The sequence below is a fragment of the Dromaius novaehollandiae genome, chromosome 1, assembly GCF_036370855.1.
Source record: "Dromaius novaehollandiae isolate bDroNov1 chromosome 1, bDroNov1.hap1, whole genome shotgun sequence".
Classification (NCBI taxonomy): domain Eukaryota; kingdom Metazoa; phylum Chordata; class Aves; order Casuariiformes; family Dromaiidae; genus Dromaius; species Dromaius novaehollandiae.
The window spans coordinates 159545553-159558388 of NC_088098.1; positions in this window are offsets into that span (position 1 = coordinate 159545553).

The window sequence follows — 12836 nt, forward strand, 5'->3', positions numbered from 1 at the left end:
CTCACTCCCAAGTCAGAGGACCAATTCTTAAACAGTTCTGGTAGTATCATCTCAGTTGTTTGAACAGTTATTGTATTGATAACTTGAAGATTTCAGCAATGGTAAATCAAGCTCACAGAATTTTGAGATGTGTCTGAAAAGCAAGAATGATGGCTCTTCTCATTTGTTTTCTGCTTTTGAGTATATTTACTTGCACTTGAGTTGGTTCAAGCTGTACTGGGCTGAACTAAGGCCTACCTGCCTTCTGGTGCAATTGCACCAACCAAGGGTCATCCTCGTTTTGCAAGGTGAAGGACAGTGATGAATAAATCCTAAAGGAAAATCTAATTACGAAGTTATATGATATTTAAACAATTACAGAATCACAACACTACCTCCCTGAGCTGCAGCCATTATTTCCTGTTCTGAACATGAACTGAGTAATGATTTTTCTCCTTACCTATTTCTTCATACATCTGCAGCTTGCCAGTGAATCGTGTAGCACTGCTAATATTACAGACTTCTTGCTTCCAGTCTCCAGTCAAACAGCATGTCAGTAGGTGGCAGCCCATGGCTCATTAAGGCAGATCTATGGTGCCAAATTTATAGCAGAGTCTGGATTTACAGCTTTTTCAGTGGACAATTTATTATTTTAATGCCTTTTTCCACTGTCCATTATACTAGGAATGATGGAGACTAGCAATAATGTGTCTAAATCCAAATTTTACTGCAAATTGCCCAACTTTATGTTCTCTAAACTGTGGCCCAGAGTCAGACATTGTTATTCACCATGTATAATGTGTAATGAAAGATGGACTGGATATGTATGGTCACATGTGCAACTATGGTATCTTTTGGTGAGGCTACTACAGGCAAGTGAGAATAGTAGTCCAGGATACAGACCTCAGCAATTAAAAAAAAAAAAAAAAAGCAGAAATATTACTTTTGTTTGCTTGCTTTTGAGAAAAATAAAAATAGAAGATGAATTTCCATCATAAATGTCTTCATTGCCTACACAAGATGTGGAAACCAGGCAAACAAGCTTATACTAAAGCAATGAGCTACACACAACATATGCGCATGAATGACTGCACATACATGTCCATCTGTGACCTCTTCTGGCTCTTTGTCACACTCGCTGCCACATGCCCAAATCTTGTCAAGCTGAGAGGGTGGGAAAGATGCATCTTAACAGATGGCTAGGTTCTCATAAGCCTAATAAGCTTTTTCTGTGGGTTTTTTGTTTGTTTTTGTAGTCTTAAAAATAAAAAAGTGCAAACCGCTGCAGAGGAATGCTACATCTCCGAGCTCCTAGATGGCTCCAAGCCATCTAGTGCACATTCCCTGGCAGAGGTGACTTCCAATAGAGCAAGAACCAAATGCAACAAGAGCCCCTGGCTGAGAAAAAGCTGAGACCCTCAGGACAGCCCCACCAGGCTGGCAAGCAGAGAGAGCAGGGAGGCTGGGAGCTCCTCCTGGCCTGGCCTGTGAAAGAGAGCCAGGCTTGGAGAGCAGATGCATTTTCCCCTTTCACTCCCTGTTCTCTAACAGAAAGTTAGGGCAATCTTTCCACCTTTGGATAAGGATAAAGCACAGAAATAAGTTCACTCTTATCATAGAATCACCATGGCAAAGGCCCATATGATGTTCCTGTATTTGTTGGCAATGCTTTGGTTATCTGGAGCAGCCAATAGGTAAGGCTCACCTGTTTTAATAAAAAGAGGGCTTCATAAAGCCTGTGTGTCTGATGTGCCTTTCTGAGCTCTGCAGGAGCTGGGTTTTGATGACGAAGGACTGAGTCTACCAAAGGGGAAGAGAAAGTGAGAGACTGAATTGTTCCTCTGAAGGTAATTTGCCATGAAGAAACTAAGAAAGGACTTAGTGAAAACTGTAGGCATGGATTGACACATCCAGTTATCACAACCACCCCCTTCTCTTATGTTTCATGACCCATAATAGCAAAGGCTTTTCACCGAACTAGACTCACTAGCACATGCACTTGCTTTAATCTGCTCCCATCAGGTAAAGATTGGGTAGAAGTTACAGCTACCATTTCATAAGAATTGGTGTTGATAGAAAGTGCAGGGAGAATGTGAGCAGTTTGAAAACACAGACCTTGCAGGTTTTGGTTATTGCTCTGAAATGTGCTACTGTGGTGGACACAGCTGAAACAGAAGGTGTCACATAACCCTTCAGGAAGTGAGATGAATTATGGACTCCTTAAAAAGATCTAGGAGAGGAAGGTAACTCTCCAACAGCTTTCAGGCATCCCAATCAAATGCATGTTAACAGATCAAGCCCAGGAAAAAGAGAAGGATGAACTGGTAAACACACTGGAAATATTGGAGCATCTGAGAGAAGGCAGACATCAGAGTGCTCAGCAGGAAACCAATATTTGATGGATGGAAAACTGAGGCAGGAATGCAGCAGCTTGCCCAGAATCACTCAGTCAGTTAAAAATAATTAACACAGTTGAGCTCCAGGTACATCACTCTGCATTTGGTCCTGTTTCTCTCAGAGATGCTGACATGATGTTAAAGACAGACTGATGGATAACGTCTTTCAGATGTCAGGTCTCCTATTTAAAGCCTGGCTAGTTTTTATAGAGTTGTCAGCCACACATTCTAATCAGCAACTAGAGAGCTGATTTTCCAAATTACACTGGAGGTCAGGATCAAATGTTCACTGTACTAAAAAAATTCCCTTTAAGAAGTTGTCCAATGGTGAATTTCTTGCTGTGAATCCCCTAGAAATTACATTCTCTATGTCTGAAATCCTTTCCTCTTTCTGACGTTCAAACCGATTAGTAGAAAAAGGACATAAACACAAAACATTTGAAAACAACTGAGCTAACTGATGAGCTGTTAACAGCATGATTTCAGTTTCCTCTCTGAAGAGGAATGAAGGAGATTTTTAAAGAACGAGTAGAAGCACTGGCACCCCTCTTCTCTCAGGACTCTCTCAAGCACCCATTGCTGCCCTTCCACACATATCACTGACAGGTGCCACACAGGCAAGCGTGGGACTCTGGATGGTGCATCCCATAGAAGAGGGGTTTGCTCTGGGGTGCTCCAGAAGAGTTAACAAACCCCGGGTGCACCACTGCCAGAGGCACCACACTATGGGGTTGCTGAAGCCTGGAGGCACACCCTTTAACGACCTCATGATTGACAAGTCCAGACAAAGGAGAAGTGACACTGCAGATCCATACCATAGACATCTCAATGGCCTGTGGAGCCATTCCTCTCAGAAAGACCTGCTAATGGGCATGTGGTTACCCATGGAGCATGGCTGTGGGCTGAGCACAAGGTGACCTGCTGATGTGCATGCTAGTATTAACTAGAGCCATGTGGCCTTGACATGGCTGTGGGCTGGCATTGTTCTGACTGGGTATAAAAGGGAGTAAGCCACATAGCTTGGTGTGGACTCAGACCCATGGTCAGCTGGTCTGTGGACCCAAGGGCACATCCGCCAGCAGGGATGCCTCTGATGCCAACGGCATGATGAGGAGAAACCAGGGAAAACTAGGCTGGAGGGGTGGCCCATAAGCAGCAGGAGTGGTTGCTGTACCATACACCCATTGCTAGAGAACCTGGGGAAAACTATACCAGACAGGTGGTCCCCTCTGGTGCGAAAATCGTCATTGTACTATGCACCCATGATTTAACTGTAGAGCTCCAATATGTGTATATAGTTCCAGTTCTGTTATATTTCTATCTTTACTATACTTTTAGCTTTGTTATAACCTCTTATTTTTAATAAATTCTCATATCTGATAAATGATGATCTCTCAGGTTCAGTGCAACTAACTGAAACTAACTATCTGAAAGAATCCTGGATGCCCCTCTAGTGGCACGTCACAGTCACCCAAACCCATGCATGCACATGCATGTCCCCTGGGAATCACAGCTGTTCCTGACATCTTCTTTGTCCCTTTTTCTCCAGGTCTGTCCTGGAAGCCCAGGTACAATCTCCAGGCTCAGCTCTCCCTCTGCATCAAAACCAGACTCCTTTTCCTGGCATCCTTCACAAGGCTAGCTCACCTGGTCCCACTGCCCTCTGTGTCCCTGATGTGAGCCAAGAGTAGGTTCAAGCAGTGGAAGGAAAATTGCAGCCCCAAACAAGGTCTCTTCCCACACTTGACTTTCAAAGAAACAAATTCAAAAGGGTAGTAAATCAGATCAAACTTCAAAGTCAGCATTTAAACCTCTCCAGTTTCTGCCAGCTGGAAACAGCAGAGCACATACCTTGACCCTCACATGGTGTCCTTTGTACCAGCCTCTCCTTTCTCTCTATAATCCTGTCGAGACAAGCCTTGCGACAGGCAGGAATTCAATAACCCCTTTGTGCCAGAGGATCTGTACAGACTGTGGTACCCCTCACGCTCTGCCCCACAATGACACTAGCCATGAACCTTTTCTCCTATTTTCCCACTTTCCCTAGATGTTTTCATATGCGTTTTAGCCTACCATTTAAATACAGGACGCATGCAATGAACCAACCTGGAACAGCATTTCTCTGTCCTCTTCCAAAGTGTAGCTCAGGATTCAATTTGAATTAATGTATTGATTGCATTTATGCACATTGTGAAGTCAAACATCAATATTAACCTAACTGTTCCTTAGACAAGCGAGAGGTGCCGTGTGAGTCCATGAAGACACTAAACAACTCTAACAGACAACATGAGCCTCAAAAATAACTGGCAACACTGGTAAGGAAGGGCTGGATGGGACAATCACAAATGCCTGGCTCTTAATCATTTTGAGCATATCTAAATAGACACAAACATGCTTAATCACTCTCAGGAAAATTAGGCAATACATGATCTGAAACGGAAATATCAAAATCTCCAGCTTCCTCCAAATTTATTGCCTCTGTTTTGAGATATGCTGTGATGCAGACATACAAGCTGCAGCTGTAGTACAGTAACGGACACACTACATACCTACCTCAAATACCCCGCAGGGCTGTTGATCTCTGCATAAGTTCATTACAGGAGTGATTCACATTGACTGTATGCAGGCTAGGTTTATAAGTATAAAGATGCATCTGTAGGCTTCCACTTTATAACTTGTTAGTCTTTTATCTTATCTCACAACACAGTTGTCTTTCAAGCATATTATCCACACTTTGAGTTATCAGTGTCAGACATTTGCATGAGGGATATATGTATAAACTGACAGTCAGATGTCAACACATATAATAAATAATCAACCGTTAAGCATGCATGACTTTTCCATTGAACTGGCTCATTATGATTTTCTTCAGAAAAAGATAACGTGATGGAACATGGCTTATGTCTGAAATTCCCCAGATTTGTGACCTTTTCTGCCGTTTGGTTTGCCAGCCTGCATAAGTTATAGTGAGCCTATTCCTGGTGTAACAGGCAGATTGCTCCAAGCTAAGTCTCTTGGCAGCAGCTCATGCTGACTTATCACTTTGAAGGGCTGCTGGGGGGCAGGGGGAATCCCCTTAAAGCTAAATTATAAAAGGAAAATGAGGTGCCTGGCTTCTAACCTAGGTAGGCCAATCTAGACCTCAACGATATTAGTAGATATAGATCTACTAGACCAGAATCTCAGTCCCTCTGTATTTTCATCCTCACTTGTACTTTCCATATGTTGTTTGGTTTTAGCTGAAGGCTTTTTTGAGGCAAGATTTGTGTCCTTCTGTGAGAGAGCTCCAAGGAGCAGCTATTAAAAGTGCAAGAAACAGGAAGCTTCATAAGCATAAGCACCCTGCTTCAAAAATTTAACAGATTCTGCATCTTTTCAACAGTTTCTACATTCTCCATTCCAGTTCCAATTCAACATTTGAAGCTGGAGACATAGCTATGTCTGAACATGTGCTAAACTGCTTTGCTGCGGGAAAGCACTTGGAGAATGTCTGTATTGCTACCAAAATTTTAACGTTCCTGAGCTGGCTTTAAACTGGCTGGCTCAACTACTGATATCAGTACTGATGCAGCAGCAAGAGCTCAGTGAAGGATAAAGGCCAGAAAATTTACCCACCTTTTCAGCTGCATCTTGCAGCCTTCCCTGCTGTAACTGATATAAATACAGCAGGTAACAAGTTTAAATCGAGGCATTTCAGTGACAGAGTAGATATAGCTAGTTGCCACACTTGCTTATGCATCAGTGATCAAGAGGAACAAGAGCTGCTTTTCGATCATGCCCCAAGAACACGAGTGCACTGGGGCTGGCTGTGAGCAGAGCACAGCATGTGCCTGCTGGAGAGCAGGTGTTGCACTTTACCCTCCAGCAAAGACAGAGAAGGATAAAGGTAAACTTTCAGGAAATATCAAAAATTAAAAAAAAAAATCAATGTTTCCTGTATTGTCATGGATTAGGTTTCCCAAAGAGATAGCCAGCTAAGGGAAGCAGGAAGAATTGTACAGGGAAAGTTCAGATGGTAGTTGCCTGAGATAAAACACACTTTTTGATAGGAAAAGACCTTCACTATGCAAAGAAGAGAAAAAGGGCACTAGCCTAGTTCCTCCTCTCTCACACCAAGCACTATAAATTTTCACGGCGAGTAGAGAAGGGGCATGTGAGAAGTGGACTCCTACACTATTTGCTCAAAATAGTTCCTGGATATGCAGAATTTGCCAAAAAAGTGTCTAAATATGTCACATTTTGCAATTGGATTTTATTGTTTTTATCCCACAGTTTTCACACCACTAACATATGAAGCATAGAACAGCTCAAGCTTTAAACTTTTTTCTAGACAGCTACTTGCTAAGAAACGTTTTTCTCCTTTTGTAGAGCTATAGTGACCTCCAGTGGCCAATATCAGCTCTCAGGTTTCTAAACTTACCTTGTGAAAGGTAAAAGTATACCTGATCTTATCTGAGTGTGACAGGCAGGTCTGGAATTGGAGACAGAAATTGAATCCATGTACTTCTGGATGAAAGCTGAAGACTGACTAACTATGTTATCTCAAAGTAAGTAGCAAGAGAGAAGTTTAAAGAATTCATTATCTCACCATTTCTTTAGTAGGTATGCCTTTAATTAAATAAGCTTTGTTTATCTATCTGTAAATCATTCTAGCAGAGTCTTCATTTAGTGTTAACAACTTTCACAGCCCCTTGTCAAAAATGAAAGGCACCACAAGTTAAAAAAAAAAGATCAAATATTGCAAAATGTGGAAAAGCTAAATTTAAATTAGAAGAATAGATGGCAGTGGAAGAATGCAGAAATACATAAGCTAAACATCGAACTACTTTGTGATGCTACTACTGAAAGACATTTTGCATTTCAGCCTCTGAGGAGTGCAACAGCTTTTTTTCAGGTGATAAACCTTTCCTATGCTAGAAGGTACCGAATTTTTGTGGGAGAGGGAATGAAACTGTATATTCTCTTATACAGCCCACAGTTGGAGAAATCCTATTCTGTTAATGACCCCTGCCGCTTACAGTCACATGCATGCCCAAACATTGCCAAGCCAGCAAGCTCAACCTCCTCGGGCTTGGCTTTAAAGTGGAGCTACCATCTTATCCCACACAGATTTTGGTAGGTGGCACTCATCATTATGGTTTCCAATCATCTCAAACACTGTGAGGTTAATGGTTTTCAAGGACAAATGCTGATACAGTCAGTAATGTGATTGCTGACAAGCACAAATGAACAAGTGTAGTTTTAAGAAGAGATCAAGCCATGGAAAAGTTACTGTCACCATTCTTTTTCAATATGTCATTACCAAATTCATATATGTAGTCACAGGCAGTGTTAACACAAAATTGTTTCTCTTCTGCATTATCTGTAAGGGCATACACAAGCTTTCACTCCCCTTCACAAAAGTACATGCAGTCATAGAAGAGCTGCTTCATGTCCCTCTGTCTCAGCCATAGATTTCCAGGAGGTCCTTCTAGGTCTAAGTAAGACAGTTAGGATAATTTTCAAAGTGCCTGCAGATGACACACCTTTAAAAGGGATAAATAGTATTTATTTCTCCTTCAAGAGCTTGCGTACAGGTACCTTCATTTTGCCGGTGACTCCCAGCAGCATGCACACCTGAGAGATGAAGGACTGCTTGGCTGAATAAAGTCTGAAGGACAAATGTAACAAAGCCAGCATCAAGTTGAGAAGTTCTGACACTGTCACAAAGCTCCAAGTAGCAACTTGTGCATCCCAAGAACAGAGACCATAAAGTTGCCTTATGTCTGACAGAATCCACCTCCAGTTCTCACAGGTGGTTCTCTTTGCTGTTTTCCACATATCTTTTACCACTCTTGCATCAAAATGGCTAGTCCTCTAGATATTTCTTCTGTAGACAGCTAGAACGGAGGTCTTTGTGAACAGTTTGAAGAAATGAATCCCAGTCACTACTGTACTTACAGCTTTGGAAAAAAATATTGAGGAAAGGTATACCCATTATTGAGCAGACTGGTTTCCTACATGGGCAGATGGCTGATCGCTGGAAGGGAAGGAAGACTCAGAACATGAAAGTGCTGTGCATCTCTAGCAACACAAGGTGGCCCTGAATACGCAGAAAGATGGCCTGATACACATTTCTCACTTCCAAGGGCTTCAGCACATTTATGTGTAGATCATATTTCACAGGAGAGCAGAAGCCAATGGTTAGCTGGAAGAAACTTTCTGGCTGAAGAAAGGTGCACCTGCCACTGTCAACCTGGATGGCAAGGAATAGCAAAAAGTGACATGAACTCCAGATACTGAGACAGGATCAAATGAGACGTTGCATGACAAGAGAAGAATTGCTCTCCTACTGCAGTGAGCGCTCATAAGAAAAATCCTTGTAAAAAGAGAATGGAGAAGGATGGACTTCAGCAGAAACACAAATGGCATTGTGCAGCCTCGAGGTAATACCACAAGTGTCCTGTCTGAGTATTTGTCTGTGATAATTAGTTCTCAGGCATAGAAAAACCTAGACACTTGCACCCTGAAAAGGTGTATCACAGAGGATTATTGTGTCAGAAAGCAGGAGAGAAGATAAGGTTCACAGCTCTTGATGATGTATTAAAATGTTTGCTTTGACCCAAATTACCTGGTGCTCAGGACCTGATATGCACCAGTTTGAGTTTTTGTGGAGACTTTATGGCTTCAGAAAGACCAAAGGTAAGGAAACCTAAAAGAGCTGAGCTATTCTGGGGAGTAAATCAGTAAAAGTGAAAGGACCACCAGAGATATGAATGGTGAGTGGAAGTCTTCTGTGGAACACAGGCCTCCTTCATGTGAAAATTAAATGGATCTCATCCTGAAAAATAGGTGATTAGCTTCACACTTTCCTTTGGAAGACCTGAAAGATCCAGCCAGGAATATTTCTGAGGTATCGCTACAGGAGCAAATAGGCAGACTGGAAGCGTCTGCTACCTCCAATGGGGTTTGCAGCACTGCATGTGACAATACTTAATCACCAGTTGCCATATATCAGAGGCTTATGTGTTATGCAATGAAAGTCTCACAAACATCACCAGGTAGTCAAAACATTTGCCTGTATGCTTGTAAAAAGCAGAACTGTGTTAATACCAGGAGCATCAGCTGCAAACTGTGCATCAGGTTTCAAAGACGCTTTAACAACAGAAGTGTTGGCATCTGCATCTTTCTTGAACTGCATCAGCTTCAAGTGATGATGATTGATTTTATATGAATAAGGTATCTGCATTTCCTTTGGTGATACTTGGCTGACAGAAAACAGCAGACTGAGCTCTCTCTGATATCTAATATCTTTTGTCTAAGTGCTGCATTACTCGGAGAGGAGATCCACTGTAAAGGAAAGGCTATCAACCAAGTGGTCTGGTTCAGTAAAGTCTTCTAAGGACCAAGAGGAATCTAACAAAAAAAAAAAAAAGAAAGAAAGAAATTAGGTTCTCCTAATTTAAATACTTGACTTAGGCATTACCTCCATTAAATATTAGGTATTTACCTGAAGGAATAGGGAGAAATCCGGTTCCTTCTGTACTATTATCCAGATAGAACTTATACACCTCAGCAATGCTATAGTCTCCTTAAATTGTATATCTTCTTCTCCTGTTGAAAGAAATGGAAGATGTCTCCATTGATCCAGACTGGGTAGTGATCGTGTTCCAACTTTATGTAAATGTCTAGTGGTTACAGCACTTTTTCAAGAAGAATGAAACCCTAGTTCAAGGTCTCTTCTCATCCTGGAGCTAGGTGGGCATGATCTCCACTTTGTTTTGAGGATTGGGCTGCTGTGCATCCAGGAATGTAGGAGTTGGGGGGCCAAACCTGGAAGACCAAGACTGAGCTTGGCTCTGCACTAATGACAAAGAGGGGAAACAGGGAAAAGGCAGCAAAGGGGGCTCCAGATCAGCCCTCTGAAGCATGTTTACCTTTTATATCAAACCATAATGGGACAGAAAAAATGCACATCTCCTCTTTCTGTGCTCTGCCACCCCTTTTTCTCCAACCACTAGAACCTGTGAGGAAGAGACAAACAAAACTTGAGGACCAGCTACATTTGTGCAGAGAAGGTAGAAACAGAGCATTTCTGTGTCTGGTGTGATGTGAGGCCAACAATTAAAGACTCATAAAAGAGATCTTTGTTTCCCCTGGCTAGACCTTATTAAATTGCAGCTACACCCCAGAGGGTAATATCTATTCTGCCACTATAGGAAGTGATGAAATTACAGCTGGGAATTATTTTACAGACTTATTAAAAGGCATCTTTTTCTGGACTGGCTGCTTCAGAGACTTTTCTTGTTTGAACTTTCTTCTGCCTCCATTATTCAGCTGCTTATGGCTAGTATATGGACTATCTGCTAGTTCAGTAAAAAAATGGACACTAGATTGAAAATAAGTATTGAATAAAGCTGAGGTATTTTAATCATCCAGCAATAATTTCCTTATGATTTCTTATCTCTGCAACCTTCTGAACAGCTTGTTCAGCAGATTTCTTTCCACTGTGTTTTCCTATTTAGAATTAGATGGGAATCTTCTAATAAAGTAGGCTTACGGTACATTTCATTAAAACTGCACAGTTTTGCAGAATACATGTCTCGGGTTCAATGAGCAACCTTTGACTCAAATTATGTACTTGTCTATTGGGCTGCTGGGAAAAACAGATTTCAAAAGTCAAAGACTCTCTGCCCACTATGTAGTCTGAGCCAAAGTCTTTCAGGCAGCTGTGCTAGAGCATTGGGTATCAGCCATTTTGGGAGACAGGACAGTAACAGGGCTCCTTGGACGTCCAGTGTCATCACAGATGACTATATAAACTGTGAGGTTGTGGCTTTTCATCTTAATTCAGACTAAAACATTTCCCCAAAGCTTCCTTTCTTTGATGAAGGACTCCAGTCTAGAAGGAAGCAGACATTTAGCAGTCTTTCATATCAGGCAGAGATGGGCAGCACTGTGGTCTTCCAGATTATATTCACTGTGATCCTCTGAATCAGGCTTATCTATCTCCACCTGTGTCTTCATACTGTAGATCAAAACAACACTGTCCAAGATTCAATAAACTGCAATGGAGCCATGTGTTGTTCTTACCCTTTACAGAAGCAGAGCCTTCCAGAATTTCATTGCCAGGGCATCAGGACAAGTTTTTGTGGTTGTTCAGGCCACTTGGGGAACACGGCTATCACTTTTATTTTGACTGATCAGTAAAAGAAATCACAGGCTATGTGTTCCAAATGCAGTCTGCATCCTCCATTAATAAGAAATCCTTTCAATTATCCAGAATGTCCATACACTTCCATCAATTAATACAAGAGTGCTAATGCTACTATAACCTCATTGACTTCTAAGAGGAACACAGCCAATACCTAATAATCCTTTTACACTGCTGCCAAGGCTGAGCATCTCAGAATGCAACTGTCATTGCTGTACACATGGGAGTAATCATGGGTATCAAAGGAACAACAATTTTTTCTATTTTCATGAACTCTTTTCAAGCCTGAAAGAAACGTGAATGGAGTCAGTAAACAGAGAACAGATGGCCTATAGCTAACATCACATAATTGGCAATCTGATAATATATAATCTCAATAATCAGATAATACAGTGATCTGATATTAGAGATAAATCATCTCTAATAATCAATAAATAATGTCCTTTATGCAAGTCTGCGTAACTATGGACCTCCCAGAAAACAAGAGCTCAGGATTTCAGTGCACTTAAACCTGAGGTCTTGATAAGCCCTAGGAGTCTGCAGGATCTCTTAAGTAATATTTTTGTACATGCCTCTCAATTTGCAATTACCAGTCTTCCTCAGACATGGTAATAGAGTCATATATGTATATTTCGGAGCCTTGTCTTCAGGCAGAGATGGGCAGTCACTGCGATCCTCTGAATTAGCCTGGAGAAGCTTTAACCAAACCTGATAACCTGCTTGTAAGGCAATGTGCAGCACTGCAAGAAATCCAAGAGATTTCTGGAGTGCTTTGAAGTCAATTTTTTTGATGCAGGTGCTAGACTGGCCAGATAAGGAAGGTGCTGTGCTCAATCTGCTACTCAGGAATAAGGAAGAACTTGTCAGTAGTGTGATATTCTAAGGCAGCCTTGACTGCAGGGACCCCTAAAATGGTAGTTGAAGATCCCGAGAAAAGTGAGGAAGGCAAGTAAAAAAATAAAGACTCTAAATTTCAGGAGAGCAGACTTCAGCCTGCTCAAGGAACCAGTAGATGGCATGGCAGAAGACCAGCATGTATGAAAAGGAATATCCTGACTGAGCTCAAATGTGAAAAGAAAGTACACAGAGGAAGCAGGGATGGGCTACCCAGGAGAAACATAGAGACATTGCTTACAGGGATGGAATTAGGAAAGCCAAAGCTTAGCTGTATTAGAAAATAGCTAAGGCAACAGGAAGGGTTTTATAGGTGCATCAGCAGCAAAAGGAAGACCATGGAAAATATGAATACACTTCTGAATGAGGTAGGG